The sequence below is a fragment of the Gracilinanus agilis genome, chromosome 6 (assembly GCF_016433145.1).
Source record: "Gracilinanus agilis isolate LMUSP501 chromosome 6, AgileGrace, whole genome shotgun sequence".
NCBI classification, from domain to species: domain Eukaryota; kingdom Metazoa; phylum Chordata; class Mammalia; order Didelphimorphia; family Didelphidae; genus Gracilinanus; species Gracilinanus agilis.
The window spans coordinates 117,245,268-117,261,118 of record NC_058135.1 but is presented as its reverse complement, the minus strand read 5'-3'; the positions used below and the strand labels follow the sequence as shown (position 1 = coordinate 117,261,118).

General features: G+C 37.8%; 1 protein-coding gene across 1 annotated transcript in view; it reads right to left on the bottom strand.

Moving 5' to 3' along the window:
* Positions 1 to 15,851, bottom strand: part of DCHS2 (dachsous cadherin-related 2) — a 352,313-nt gene that overhangs the window by 188,413 nt on the left and 148,049 nt on the right. The gene's annotated exons all lie outside the window — the stretch shown is intronic.

Here is a 15,851-nt window from a genome sequence, read left to right as displayed (position 1 = left end):
GGGAGGAGGGAAGGAAGGAAGGAGGGAGGGAAGGAGGGAGGGAAGGAAGGAAGGAGGGAAGGAAGGAGGGAGGGAAGGAGGGAAGGAAGGAGGGAAGGAATGTGAGAGAGAGAGAAAGAGAGAGAGAGAGCTTCTCTCAAAGAAGAAAAGTTTACTTTCTGCAATCCCTTCAATTGACAGTATTTCAATGAGCCTTATTATTCTAATTTAATACAAGAAACAAGGTGAGTACTAACAAATAATATATTAATTATAAACTTGACAGTAAACAAAGGGCTGGAGAAAATTCTAGCTAGGTCAGAAAGTTCATCATATAATCGATAAATTCCCCGAACATTTATATAACACCTAGGCTCTGAGAAAGGTATGTTGTCAAAGTAGAAATGAGACTTAGACCCTGTCCATATGACAATCAAAATTTAGTTGTAGTGATTAAAAGAGGCACATAAATAAGCATGATACAAAGTAGAATATAGATAAATGAAAGAATTAATGAAAAAGTATTCAATAAATGTTAACTATCTTTTTTATGCCCCCAGCACTTGTCACAGTGCCTGGCACATAAAAACTCATTTTCTATTTGACCAACTGCCAAGCTGGGGTGCTGCCTGCTGGGGATGCAAAAACAAAAGCAAATCCTGTCCCTGTCCTCATAAGCTTCCACTCTAAAAGGGGAGAAAACACATGCAAAGAAGTGAGAGTTACTTATTTGGGAAAGTCACAGTGATGTGCCCTGACAACAGCAAAAGATTAAAATACCTAAGAGGCAAGAAAAGCTGCTTTTATCTGATACCATAAAAGGCTTTTGTTGAATGGGTGGCATTTATGAAGGATGCAAAGAATATCAAAAGGCGGAGATAGTAGAGAGCAATTCCAGCAATTCCAGAATGGAAGAAGGGCTAGATAAATCCAGGAAAGGGGGCTGGAATATGTTTAGGGAATGGCAGGTAAGTAGCCAAGTTGGGCTAGAGCCTATGCTACATAAAACAAAGCAGCAGTGAGATTATTCTGGAAAGGTAGTTTGGAACCAGGTTGCAGAAGGCATTAAAGGCTGGGCCAAGAAATTTGGACTTTATTCAATAATCAATGGGGAGCTATCAAAGGCTTTGAAGAGTGGAGAGAGAATAATAATGGCTTATCTCTCTATAGAGCTTTAAAGTTTCTGTAATGCTTTAAAGTTTACAAAGCTCTTTATAAGTGCGCATGTATATGAGATATATATTTCATTTGTACTTTAAATACCATAATAACTTCCATTTTATAGCATCTTAAAGTTTATAAAGGACTTTATAAGCGTTATTTCATTTGAACCTTGCAACCGCTCTAAGCAGTATGTGCTATTATTGTCCCCAATTTAAAGATGAAAAACTGAGATTCTGAGACCTTAGAAATTTGCCCAAGGTCAGCACGTGCCTGAGACAGGATATGAATACAGATCTGACTGGTTCCAAGGCAAACATTCTCTCCACTGCACCATACTTTGTATAAGTAAAAATTGTATAAGATTACAGTTGTTATCATTATTTACTCCTGTTTACAAGAACTGACTCATAAATGGATTGACATTTTATAACAGTTGTAATTATTATTATTGTTTTTATTATTACCTCCATCTATAAGACACTTCAACCCCTAGTAAGGGTCAGCTGTGGGATTCAAACACAGGTCTCCCTGAGGAGCTGATGATCTAATCATGTACTTCCCATTCTATAATGTACTTGTCTCCAGCCTGGTATCCAGCCTCATTTGGGAAGTGTGGCTGGCAATTTCCACTGAGTCACAAACATTTTCACACCCATTCAGACCCTACACAACCCGTTATTCTGAACTCCTACAGGCCAACATCCAAATCCCATTCCCTATCCTCTACCATTCCATTCCTTATGCCATTTCCCTGAACTCTCCCATTCCAAAGTTCCAGCCAAATACCATCCATCCCTTTTATAGTGCCCACTGGAATGCCTATTCCATGGACAACAAATTTCCCTTATGCTCAATCTTTTCATTTCCCACTTTTCCCACTTACCAGCTATTACTGAAACCTGGCTGCCCACAATGACAAGAGACTGACCGGCCACCCTTTCCAGCACTGGTTATATTTTCACTCATTCCTCTTGGCTCACTGGTTAAAGTTGGGGATTCAGATAGTCCTTACTCTTCATTTCCACTTCCAGGGTCTCCCCTACTTCCACCACTAAGTAGCCTTTCTTCCGTTGAGGTAAGTACAATGTCCATCTTCTACCTAATCAAAATCCTGGTAACCGTCATCTACAATAGGCCGCCAAGTCACTCTCCTTCCTTCATCAATAAGTTTATGGCTAACAATTTTTCTCTCTATCCCAACTCCTGCCTTTATATGAGAAGACTTTAATTTACAAATTGATTCTCCCTTAAACATATTAACCATTCAATTCCTCAACCATCTCACTTCCTATAACCTACTCATCCATCCCATTCTCAGCCACACACAAAGATGGCCATACCCTTGACCTTGCTATCAGGCCACGTACCACTTACATGTGCAAGAATTCTAAAATCTCCCTCATCTGATCATACTCCATTGGTTTGCCACCTCTCTCTCTCTGCCTTCCCTACAGAACTCAACTCTGGATAGCACCATGACCCTTGATCCCTCAGTTATTTTCTAGGCAATGAATAGATCAATCTTGCACTTCACCCTCTCTTCTTTTCCTTATCTTGGCCCTGTGGCAAACCAATTAAACTCTGTGGTCTACCTCTGTTGAACCCCTAATCTCTTTATCATTTCACCAATTGTGTCCTCCCAGGCCTCAAAGCCTTGGATTATTCCCTCAATTCATTACTTTTGCTCCTATAAACTTGTTGCTAAACAAAGGTAGAGAAAATCAGGCAACCTTTTTGATTAGGTCCACTACAAATTTGTTGCACAACCTCAAATGGGTCCTCACTGCACCTAGGCGATCCTACTATTCTTCCATTATCAATTTACTATCCTACTCTTCACAGCAGCTCTTCCAAACCTTCTTCACCTACTCTGCCTCCCTCTTCACCCAGATGAGAAACTTGCCTCATATTTTGCAGAAATAATTGGGGCCAATCACCATGAATTCCTTTTTCTTCCCTCTTCCTTATTTCATATTACTCATATGCCCTCTCTTTAAACCCCTATCTCATATAATGAAGTATCCTTATTCCTTACCGAGTCTAATACTTCTAGCTATTCACATGGTCTCATTTCATCTGTCTTCTCCAACAGACTGCCCCCTCTCTGTCATCCACTCTTTCCTTTATTTTCAGTCCCTCCCTCTCTACTGGTTCATTTAATACTGCCTATAAATATATCTATGTCTTCCCTATCCTAAAATAAATCCTCCATCTAATCCTTCCATCCCAGCTAACAAATATCATTCTACTTCTCTTCTACCCTTTGTAGTTAAACTCAAGGAAGGCTACATCAGGAGTCTCTAAGTTCTTTCTGCTCACCTTTTTAACACTCTACAATTCTGCTTCTTACCTTATCATTTCACTGAAACTACTCTCTGAAAAGTTACCAATGATCTCTTAGTTGCCAAATCCACTGACCTTTTCTGTCTTCAGTCTCTTTATCCTCTTAACCTTTCACACTTCTAATCACTATCTCCTCCTTGATACTCTTCTCTTTAAAACTGGGATACAAAGAGTTCTCCTGGTTCTCCTCTTACCTATCTCATCACTCCTTAGTCAATGAGAGATTTAGCACCATTGCTAAATCTTCATCCAGGTCATGCCCTCTGAACTAAAAGTGTTCTACAGAGGGGCAGCTGGGTAGCTCAGTGGAGTGAGAGTCAGGCCTAGAGACAGGAGGTCCTAGGTTCAAACCCGGCCTCAGCCACTTCCCAGATGTGTGACCCTGGACAAGTCACTTGACCCCCATTGCCCACCCTTACCAATCTTCCACCTATGAGACAATTCACCGAAGTACAAGGGTTTAAAAAAAAAAAAGTGTTCCACAGAGTTCAGTCCTGGGTCTTTTTCTCTCCTCCCTGTACTTATTACTTCACTTAGTGATTTCATCAGCTTTCATTGATTTAATTACCACCTCTATGCTGATTATTCTGAAATCTTAATATCTCTGCTGATCTCCAATATCACATCTCCTACTGCCTTTCAGACATCTTAAACTCATCATGTCCAAAACTGGGGAACTCCTTATCTTTCCCCATGAATCCTGATCCTTCTCCTACCTTCCATATTACTGTCAGGGGCAGCACCATTTTCTCAGTTCTTCAGGCTCACAACCTAGGAGTTATTCTGAATTCCTCACTGTCTCTCCCCATTGCCTCTCCATATTCAAGTTGTTACCAGGATTTTTCAATTTCACTTTTTGAAGGCCCCTTCCCCAGTGGATCTATGTTCCTTTGAACTATCCCCTCTGCCACATTGTTTTTCAGTGAAAGATGTGAATAAATATATATGTGTGTGTGTGTATATATATGTATATATATATAACGATATAATAATAAATGATACCTCCAGTATCCATTGAACTAGAGGTATCATTTAAGATAACAAAGAAGTTAGAGTGGCAAGGACATAACAGAAAGGGGTATGAAATATGGAGGGAAGGGCAAGAAGAGTCTTGAATGCTTGATTTGTCAATACACATTTTATTTGATAGATGCAAGGATACCACTGAGGTATTTTGAACAGACTAGTGACATGACTAGATTTGTGACTAAAGAAAGCTCATACTTACCCTCTGCCTCTATGTATACATAGATTTTTTAAAAGTAGAACATAGCCTATTTCCCAATGTTCTGTGGGCTGGACTTTGAGTATTTCTTGGGCATTAAAAAGTCTTATGACCAAAAAAAAAAAAAAGCCCATCTTGATTTGTGAAATATGAATTGGAAAGAGGAGAGATCAGAGCAGAAATATAAGCTAAGGGACTACTTCCATAGTCCAGAGAAATGATGACAGTGACAAAAGTGGTGGTGGGATGAAGGAGAAGATAGATGTAGGAGAAACAGATGAAAAAAGTGGTATTCGGCAGAATTGGAAGATGGGGAAGTGAGGACATGAAAAGAAAAAATGATTGCAATACATATCTTACCAGGTCATCATAAGGAAAGCATTTAGTATACTTTAAAGTGCTTCATAAATGTGACTTATTCTTTTTAAGATACTACAAATCTAAAAGGAAACATTTACTTCAATCCCATGGTGTTGCAATCTTTTAATAATCTTTGATGAAAAATCCTATTAAAGGATTTTTGTAAGTGCATTACATCCTTATTCCCCTCAAAGAACACTAAGATACTAGAAGGCATCATTTTTTTTCTTTTATAGACCATGACGCTTTTCTCCTCTACTTCAACTCCCAAGGGTCTCAGACACAGGCTAAAGAGCTCTACATTTATGAATCTATGATCATAACGGATCTTTCTTTGGCCCCATACTATTTAACATTTTATCACTGACATGGATAAGGGGCCAGTACACAGGAAATGAGCATGAAAACAATTCTAATGTATCACTTCACACATAACCAATTTGTCAGAGATTGTAAAAGGACGGAAAAAGTCAGTGTTGGAGGGTTTATAGCAACATTGGCACACTAATTCACTGGTGAGAGAGCTGAGGATCAGTCTGCTGTTTCTAGAAAACAACTTGAAATTATGTGAAACAGTTACTAAGAACTCTTCTTATACTTTGGCCCAATCAATAAACCTACTACTGAGTTTATACCAAAAGGAAGTCAATGATAAAAATAAAGCTGTTATGTACACCAAAATATTATAACAAAAAAACTGGAATCAAATTATGTGCCCAATGATTAAAGAATGCCTGAGCAAGTTCCAGAATATAAAGGTACTAAAATATGATTGCAACATAAGGAACAATGTTGCATAGAGAATGCAGAAAACCCTGGGAAGATTTGAATGAAGAGTAAATACAGCTATGTAGTGCTGTGAACAAAGTGTCAGGCCTGGAGTCAGGAAAACTCGTCTTTCTGAATTCAAATCAAAGTTCAGATACTTAATAGCTATGTGAACTTAGACAAATCACTTAACCCAATTGGCCTCAATTTCTTCATCTGTAAAATAAGATGGAGAAGGAAATGGCAAACAGCTCTAGCATCTGTGCCAAGAAAACCCTAAACGGGGTCATAAAGGGTCAAATAAGACTGAAACAAATAACCTTCCAAATGAAGAGCAAAATGAAGCAAAGTTGAAAGAAAATAAACACAGTAACTACAATAATATAAATAAACACAACAATAAAAGGCAGCAAGATTCAAATCAAAGGTTATGGATTACATTGGCTTCAAACTACTAAAAACACATTTCTTTCCTTACTGTTAACTAACAGAAATCTACAAAAATGGGAAGGTAAATATATAAATATATAAAATAAATTAGACAGTTTTGTTTAACTTTTTTTAAAAAAAATAGGATCCTAGAGAGGGAATGTTTATTGAAAAGTAGCAAGTTGAGACAAAAACGTGTTAATAAAAATGAGTGGGGCAGGGTGAAGGTCAGAGAAAAGGCAAGAGTAACTGCAATGTCATGAATCTGGGAGACTGGAGATGGTGGTACCTTCAACACAGGTAGGGAAGGAGGAAAAACAACCAAAGCAGAAAAAAATGGTATAGTCTGATTGTCCAATTTACTGATGACATCCACTTGTTTGAAAAAGTTGTATTGAACCACAGAAACAGACCTTAGGAGAATCTTAACACCTTAGGACAGCAGGCTTAATCTACTAGGACAAAATTTAAATATGAAATCTTCCTCTTATTTGCAAAATATCAACTTTAAAAGTGCAAGATGGTGGACATATGACCAGAAAACGATACAATAAAGATCCGAGGGTTTTAGACTACAAGCTTAATATGAGAAAAAAATGTGGGGACTGACCTTTAGGCTAAACCTAAGGTCAGCTGAACCTAAGAACCCAAAAGAAGGTAATAGTGATCCTCAGCAGTTCAGGGTGCCCCCATTTTATTAAGGACATTAGCAAGCATGAGTTTATTAGAGTGACCAAGATAGCCAGGATCCTAGGTAGGTACCAAGCCGTACAAGAATGAGTAGATGGAATTAAGATTGTTTCTCCTGAAGTCTTGAAGACTTGCAGACCTGAGTTCTGACTTTGGGCATTTGAAAGGCTGTTGTGTGAATTAGTCTGAACACTAGAGTCATGAATAACCTTAACATCTTCAAATTGGAGCCAAATTCATCATTTTTAATTGTTAGTCAGAAAAGAAGAAGCTATATGTGTATATTCTTGAATCTTGACGTATTTTAGCTCTGGAGAATCAATATGATTTTCCTGACACGATCAATATTTCAATATGGAAATATTTTATCATTGATTTGCTAATAGTTTACATCATTTATTTTGATGAGCTATAGCTATACTCATTTTGTTTTGAATTTGTGCTATGGACTTGGAAAAATTTGTCAGAGTATATGGTAATTCACAGTATTGACACTATGCATCTGAAATTGGGAATTTTTGACAGTTTGAGGGAAAAATGCAGAAAAGCAAGAAGACATCTTGTGATAGGAACATGAAAATTTTAGATATAGATTGTTGCCATTTAGTTGTTTTCAGTCATATCCAACTCTCTGTGACCCCATTTGGAGGTTTTCTTGGCAAAGATAATAGAATGGTTTGCCATTTCTTTCCCCAGTTCATTTTACAGATAAGGAAACTGAGGCCAACAGGGTTAAGTGACTTTCCTAGCACACATTTAGTAAATGTCTGAAGCCAAATGATGAGTCTTCCTGACTCTAGGCCTGGTACTATATCCACTGTGCTACCCAGCTGGCCTTTAGATATATATACTATAGATTAAAAGGGTTTCTATCCCATAGACTATTAGGGAACTGGTTAATTACTTAATACCATTATAAACATGATCTTACTGATAACTATTTAAACGAATTTCTTTATTATCACAAGAAATAATATGTTTGAATTCTATAAATTCATATGAATTGTACACATTTCATATTTCATATATGGTCCTAGTGTTTTTACTAAAAGATACTTTTCACAAAACTTTTTTGTTCATAAATAATTATTTCACCAGATTTCAAAATACTTCAGATCTATGATTTTGTCAGTATAACAATGTTCAGTTTGTCATTTTCTTTTTTTTTAAACCCTTAACTTCTGTGTATTGGCTCCTTGGTGGAAGAGTGATAAGAGTGGGCAATGGGGGTCAAGTGACTTGCCCAGGGTCACACAGCTGGGAAGTGTCTGAGGCCAGATTTGAACCTAGGACCTCCTGTCTCTAGGCCTGGCTCTCAATCCACTGAGCTACCCAGCTGCCCCCGAGTTTGTCATTTTCAATAGCGTCTGCCCCTTTGTGATCCCTTTTGGAGTTTTCTTGGCAAAGATACCATAGTGATTTGTCATTCTTTCTCAAGCTCATTTTATCAATGAGGAAACTGAGGCAAATAGGATTCAGTGACTTTCCTACAGTCATACAACCAAGTGTCTGAAGTCAGATTTGAACTCAAGAAGAGGACTCTTCCTTGCTCCAGGGCTGGAGCTCTATCCATTGTACTACCTAGCTGCCTTTGGTAGAGAAATACTCCTCACCAAAAACAAATAAATAAAAATCTTCTCCACAACTTATATAAGTCTTCAAAGGGGGCTGTTGTAAAAGAAAAACTCAAAAAAGACTCCTCAACCTACATTTAACCTCATGAACAACCTCCACAAACTTGGCCAGGTCTTCAGAAGCAGGTCATAAGATTATCTACTTGGATCACAGGATCAGAGATTCAAGGAACTTAGAAATGATCTAGTCCAACCCCTTCAACCAAAAATTTTTTTTTAAAATGAAGCCCAGAGAGGAAAGTGACTTGCCCACAATCATGCAGTTACTAAGCAGAAGAGTTGAGGTTGGAACTATGATCCTCTGAAGTCTAACTCCCCAACTATCTCCATACTCTGCCTCCTGCTCTCAGACTATCATCCTCACCCCACTCTCAGTGGAATTTTCAACTGTGCTTCTGGAAGGATAGACTTATCTTTCCTAGAACAAGGACTCTGTGCCACCTCTCAGCCATATCTACATCATGACTTGCTTATTTGTGCTTATGTCTCAAGCACAGTTTCTAGTATGTAATAAGTGCTTCATAAATGATAACTCAATCCATCCATCCATCCATCCATTCATCTCAGATCCTAAATCCAGTACTCATTCCACTATACCATCTCTAGAGTACACTTGAAATCTTTACTATCATGCCACACTACTAAAACCTTCTAGAATACAAGGTTTCCTTCTCTACTCCTCACCCTGCCCCTACACACTATGCTCCGCATCAATCATTCAATCAGCAAGTATTTATTAAGCATAATAATGTACTGGGCACTCTAATAAGTCTTAGGGATTTAACCAAAAGCTAAAACATGAAAACAATGCCTGCCCTCAAAGAGCTTATATGCTAATGGGGTAGAACTTCAGTGGAGCTCCCCACAGAAGTACAAATAATGAATGGTTTTATAATGTTAGGTGATTTATGACTGGGACATGGATAAAAACCATAAAGGATGAAGAAGTATGTTGGGAAAGGAATTTGAGATCCACATCCCAGAGGGAATACCTACATAGATGAGGCAATGGATTCATTGAGGTACTCAAGTAATAATAGCTGATATTTATATAGCACTTATTATGTGCCAAGCATTGTGCCAAGAACTTTTTAATTATTATCTCATTTGATCCTCACAAAAGCTCTGGAGGTAGGTGCTATTATTATCCCTATTTTATAGATGAGAGGCAAACAAAAGTTAAACAATTTGCCCAAGTCACACAGCTAGTAAGTATGTAATATCACATTTCAATTCTACTCTTCCTGACTCCAGACCCAGTGTTCTATCTACTGCATCACCAATTGCCATTTACTTGCCCAAATTCTGGCCTTTTTATTTTTGCATATTTGTCCAAATTGATATATACGTTATCCAGTTCAAACACCGAATATGGTGGACATCTTACAGATGTGCAGAAAAACTGGCTTTTCCTCAACTCTAGTCAGCTTGAGAGCTGATTGTTAAATTTGTGTAAGTAATGGAAATTAGCAAATGCTACAAATCAGGGCTTCATTTATTGTTTTGTTGGCATTATTGAGAATCGTTTTCTTAGCTAGTTACAGTATGAAAACAGGCCAGCTGAATTTGGCCCTGTCATTTGACCCTTGAGCTATAATTTAGTAAATCTTCTTGGTCTAGACTTAAGAAAATCATGGAGGAAATATTAATAATACAGATAGAACTTAAAAGTATATTTTTTTCAGAGTTCCTCATTCAACATTTACCAACTCACCCGGGATCCTATACTCAAGCATCTTATTGAAGGACAGTCAAAATTAGCCTGACTAGTCATACGGGTCACATGAATAGTCTATACTGCTTTTGTGACATTGAGCAGTCAGAAACTGGCATAACAATTTCACTCTAAAAGGGCTAGACTGGAGAGAAGCCCATATTATTCAACATAAACCTTAACTAATACCCAAGTTCTCATCACATATAACACCAAGCTGAACAATGAATGGATTAAACCCTTCAAAAAATGTATGTAAGGTTACAAACATCATTACATTTTTATCTGCTCTTTATTTTTTATAGACCTGGTTTCTCTTGCTAGGTGTGTTCAGTAAGTGCTATTGGAGTAATATTGGGACACATGCAACTTCTACAAATTAACATTTTACTGAGGTTATTTTCTTTCCCAGTAGCCATGTTATTTTTACTAATGCTGAAAATGTCTGAGAAGAGATTTATTTTTGTCCCGTGCCTCTGCTTGCTTATTTAAAGGACAAATCCTATATTTACAACAAGAGATTGCCATAGCCCAATGACTTTAATGTAAGGGAGTGGGGGTAAAATCAGCATTATAACTTTAGGGCAAGATAAAAGAGCAGAAGGAAAAAAAGAGCTATGCTGGGGGAGGAAGGGAGACTTGAATAAAAGAGAAATATCTCTGAACTTATGAGCACTGGTAGCTTTATGCAGTGAGCTAAATTTAACAATTTTTTTGTTTTATTTTCATCTGAAAATTTCACCCATTATAATTATTGTAGACTTTTATGGATATCCACAAAGAAAGTAGAAACATAGGATAGTTCAACCAGACACCTTTCTTTGTGATAATGGGTTCTGAAAGAAGAAAAGGGAAAGGAATGAAAGTGTTGGGGATTAGGGAGAATGGAGAAGGGGAATCAAAATTAAATAAGAAATGCATTGATAAACAATGGTCACATATTCATTGTCCTAAAGATCTTATTTACATTAATTTATTTGTTTGAAATCAAGCTTAATGAATGGCAATAGAGAGAAAGGGACTGAACCTACCAATGATTTTATTGGTATATATGGAACTCCAGAGTGAAGTAACTTCCTCACCAATGATAGGTCAGCATCTTCTTTACAACTTAGTCTCCAGCAACTAGCTTTAAAATAGAGATGGGTGGGGCAATCACTCTGGTGAGCTTAACCCTTTCAATTTTCTATCCATTGTTGCTCTTGTGGTGGTGGTTGTTCATGTCTGACTTTTTGTGACTCCATTGGTGTTTTCTTGGCAAAACATCTTGCCATTTCCTTCTTCAGCCCATTTTACAGATGAGGAAACTGAGGCAAAGTTAAATTACTTGCCCAAGGATATACAGCTTGTACATGTTTGAGGCCAGATTTGAACTCATGAAGAGGCATCCTGCTCTATCCACTGAACAGCCTAGCTACCCATATTAAATGGCTACTGTGTTTTCACAGTTGTTTGGTGTAGTTTTCTTTGCTTTTTGGCCTCTTCCTTCTATGTCTTATAAGTAGTTTTATTTTATACACATTAAATGAAATACTGAGGGTGGTTCTTTCTTTCCTATGAAGCAAAACAGTGGCTTCATGGCATCCATTTTCTCCTAAGAGATCTTTTCCCCCCTTTGGGTCCCACAACCTCTTTCACAGGGAAGAACTAAGAAAGCTCTGCTAATGTAGTATTTTAAGACATTGAGCAGCTGGCAATAAACATTGTACTTCTCAATGCTCTTTCCCCTGGGGCACATATATGCGACCAAAGAGAATATGAACAGGCACAATTATAATAGCTAGCATTTACATAGCACACTCTAAGGTTTGCAAAGCTTTACAAATATCATTTTATGGTAGCTTCACAGCCACCTATTTTACAGATAGAAAAACTGAGGCAGACAGGGATTAAGCAATTTGTCCAGTCATCTAGTTAGAGTCAGAAGCAGAACTCAAGGGGGCAGCTAGGTAGCTCAGTGGATTGAGAGTCAGGCCTAGAGACAGGAGGTCCTAGGTTCAAATCCGGCCTCAGACACTTCCCAGCTGTGTGACCCTAGGCAAGTCACTTGACCCCCATTGCCCAGCCTTACCACTCTTCTACCAAGAAGCCAATGCACAGAAGTTAAGGGTTAAAAAAAAAAAAAAAAAAAGAAGCAGAACTCGGGTCTTCCTGACTCTAGCTCCAGCTCTCTATTCACTGTACCACCAATCTGTCTCAAAACAGCCCGAGTAATGAGAATTTTGTTTTGAGGTAGAAAGCATCAATATGATATATTTGAAAGGCAGTAGAGTAAAAGTATAGAAATAAAGACTGGGGGCCCCGCTCAGTCCTTTTAAAAAAAGTTTTCTTTTTTCCTGATTACATGCCAATACAATTTTTAATAATCATTTTCTGATATTTTGATATGAATGTTCTCTCCCTCCTGCCCACCCCTTTTCTCTTCCCCAAGATAGCAGGTAAGTTGATATAGGTTATACATGTATTATCATATAATGCAAATTTCCATGTTCATCAGGTCATAAAAGAAGATATATCATTTATACCATAGAAAAATATATAGATGAAATAAAATGAGGAACGATATCCTTCAATCTGCATTCAGACTCTGTCAGTTCCTTCTAGCAGTGGATGGCCTTTTTCATCATGAGTCCCTTGGAGTTGTCTTGGATCCTAGCATTGCTGAGAATAATTGTAATGAGACTTTTCAGAAATAAATCATTCTACCATATAGAGGAATCATCCAGATTTTTTATTTCATCATCAATAACACAATCAGTTTTTAAGAATGAGAAATGGTTTTGAAACACAGGCCTAGACTATCTCTGTCTTTATAACATGGTTATAGACATCACAGAGAGAGACAGACAGAGAGAGAGAAAGACAGACAGACAGAGTGACAGACAGACAGACAGAGAGAAACAGAGAGATAGAGGGGTAGAGAGATTGAAAGAGAGACAGAGACAGAGACACAGAGAGAGATGGAGGGAGAGAGAGAGAGAAGGAGGGAGAGAAAGAGAGAGAGGCAGACAGAGAGAGAGAAAGAGATAGAAGGAGAGAGAGATGGAGGGAGAGAGAGAGATGGATTGGGGAGAGAATGAGTTATTAAGATCTTCTGCCTGTTCAACTCAATAATTCTTCCTTCCTTATTTGTGATAAAATCAGACTATATTCCAGGTGTCTGAAGTTGCCAAGTCTGAGTGCTAGATAAGTGGAGTAATGTAATTAAGACATGTATTTGCTGAGTCTGAATAGAGGTTGAGTGGGAACTGTTTATACCTCAACTCTTCCTTTCTACCCCCTTCAGTCTAAAACCATGAAGGAGGATTGAATGAATTCTTCCAGTGTTTTTAGACGGGATGTGTTAATTCTTCCCCATAGTCCCTCAACACATTCCAATAACTTTCAGGTCTAGAGTGTCCTAATTTGGCCACCATTCCCTCATGTTTGTTTTCTTCCTCATTTGTAAAGAAAGCTCCTCTAAGGCAGGGATGGTGTTTAATTTTGCATTTTTATCCCTAGTGAAGGAATGCATACTTTTTCAATTCACTTCTTCAAAACCAATTCCAAAGAATAAAATAATTAAAATATACATAACAAATCGGAAAAAAATAGTTGCCCTTTTAATTTAATTATTCAGCTCTCTGAGGATTATATGCAATATCCTCTACGTGGATGGGAAGCTGCTAATACTCCATGGGCTTGAACTGAATCACTGAGTGTCCATTATTATGAGTTGGTTTTGGCAACAGAGAGGCTGGATCTTAAGCTGGCTACTGGGAAATTTGGATCCTCAATGCAGAGAACGCATTCAGAAAGATTTTCCAGAAGTCTGCAACTTAGAAAGTGATTTCAGATTGCTAATTCCTATCAGCTTGTGTTTTGCAGCTGCCTGTTCATGCCACAGGATTTCTATCTCAGAGTGAAATACTCTGGGGAGTTAGAATAATTTTCAAACTGCTGCTATTTAGGTTTTTGATCTATTATCATAGGAAGATGTGTTGCTTACAAGGACAACACCATTCATCAGTCCAAGAAACTAAATGTTTTCCATTTAATCATTGCAATGCCATACCCATCTCCTGGACAGACACAAGACAAAAAGGTTTACAATTTATCAAAAGGCATCCAGGAGTCAGTGGTCAAACTTGGAACTAAGGCAAGAATCAGGCACCTGGTCTTACTCAATGAGGCTAGAACAGTTTTGCATCTGGCAAAATAACTCCTGTAAATCCTTGCTCAACAAGTGTTTTTTTTATAACTTTTTCCCCCCATACACTTTAAAATGTTTTATTGTTTGCTTCCTGGTTGTCTTAAATACAGTAGTGTGAAAGGTTCTCCATTCATTTGTAAAGGCGTTAGACCAGTTTGCTTTTACATGTTTTATGAAGAACATATTTATGAAATTGTAGGGAAAATCAGTAACATACTTGAATGTTCACTTTTTTTTCCTAAAACACTTCAGAGTCATTCTCAAAAGACTCACTCTAGGGATTTTTATTTATCCAGGTTTGAGAATCATCCTTGACTTTTCCTTCTCCTCTAGCCAATCACATACCTGGTTGGATACTTTTTACATTTATAACAGCTCTCCACATCTGTCAACTTGACTATTCACTTAACCAACCCCTTAGTTCAAATGATCATCACCACTTGCATGGACTACTAGAAGAGAGAAGTTGATCTTCTGCCTCAAATCTCTCCTTTCTCCAATCCACCCTCCCAAATGTTAACTTGATTATTATCAAGGCATAGGTTAGACCATTTAATCTCCTTTTAAAGAAACTTCTGTGGCTCCCACTAGCCTTTGAGAATAAAAATAGACCCTTTTGTTAAGCATTTAAAGACCTTCATAATCTAACTGCTACTTACTTTTCCAGATTTTTTTGATATCTCTCTCCCTTTAACAATTTATATTCCGGGCAAAGTGGTCTACTTGCTATCTCCCAAACACAACACTCCATTTCCTGCCTGCTTCCCTTTGCATGGGTTGTTCTCTCTTCTTGTAATGCTTTTCCTCCTAACTACTTCCTCTAGGAATCCATCCTTCTATTTAATGATTAACTCAGGTGCCACCTTTTCTACGCCAGGCTGTTCTGGTCCTCTTCTCCACCATTGTAAGCAATTTCCCCTAGGAACTTACTCTGTATTTATTTTGTACATGTGGAGATGGAGAGTTAGAGACAGAAATAAAGGCAAAGATATATAGATAGATGTAGATAGATATAGACACAGATATAGTCACAGAAGTAATTTAGTTGGTTGCTTTTTTTGTTTCCCCCTATAAAAGGTAAACTCCTTGTGGACAAGGAATATGTTCAATTTTGTCATGGTATTCTAAGTGCTCAACACAGTGTTTGCTGAACTGAATTACAATTAATTCATGATAACTAAGCCTATTCTCAGGGCAGCAGGTAATACAATAGATTGAACCCTGGTCCTGGAGCTAGGGAAGATTCATCTTCCTGAGTTCAAATCTGGCTTCAGATATTTACAAGCTGTATAACTGCGTTAGTCACTTAACCCTGTTTTGCCTCAGTTTCCTCATTTACGAAATAAGCTAGAG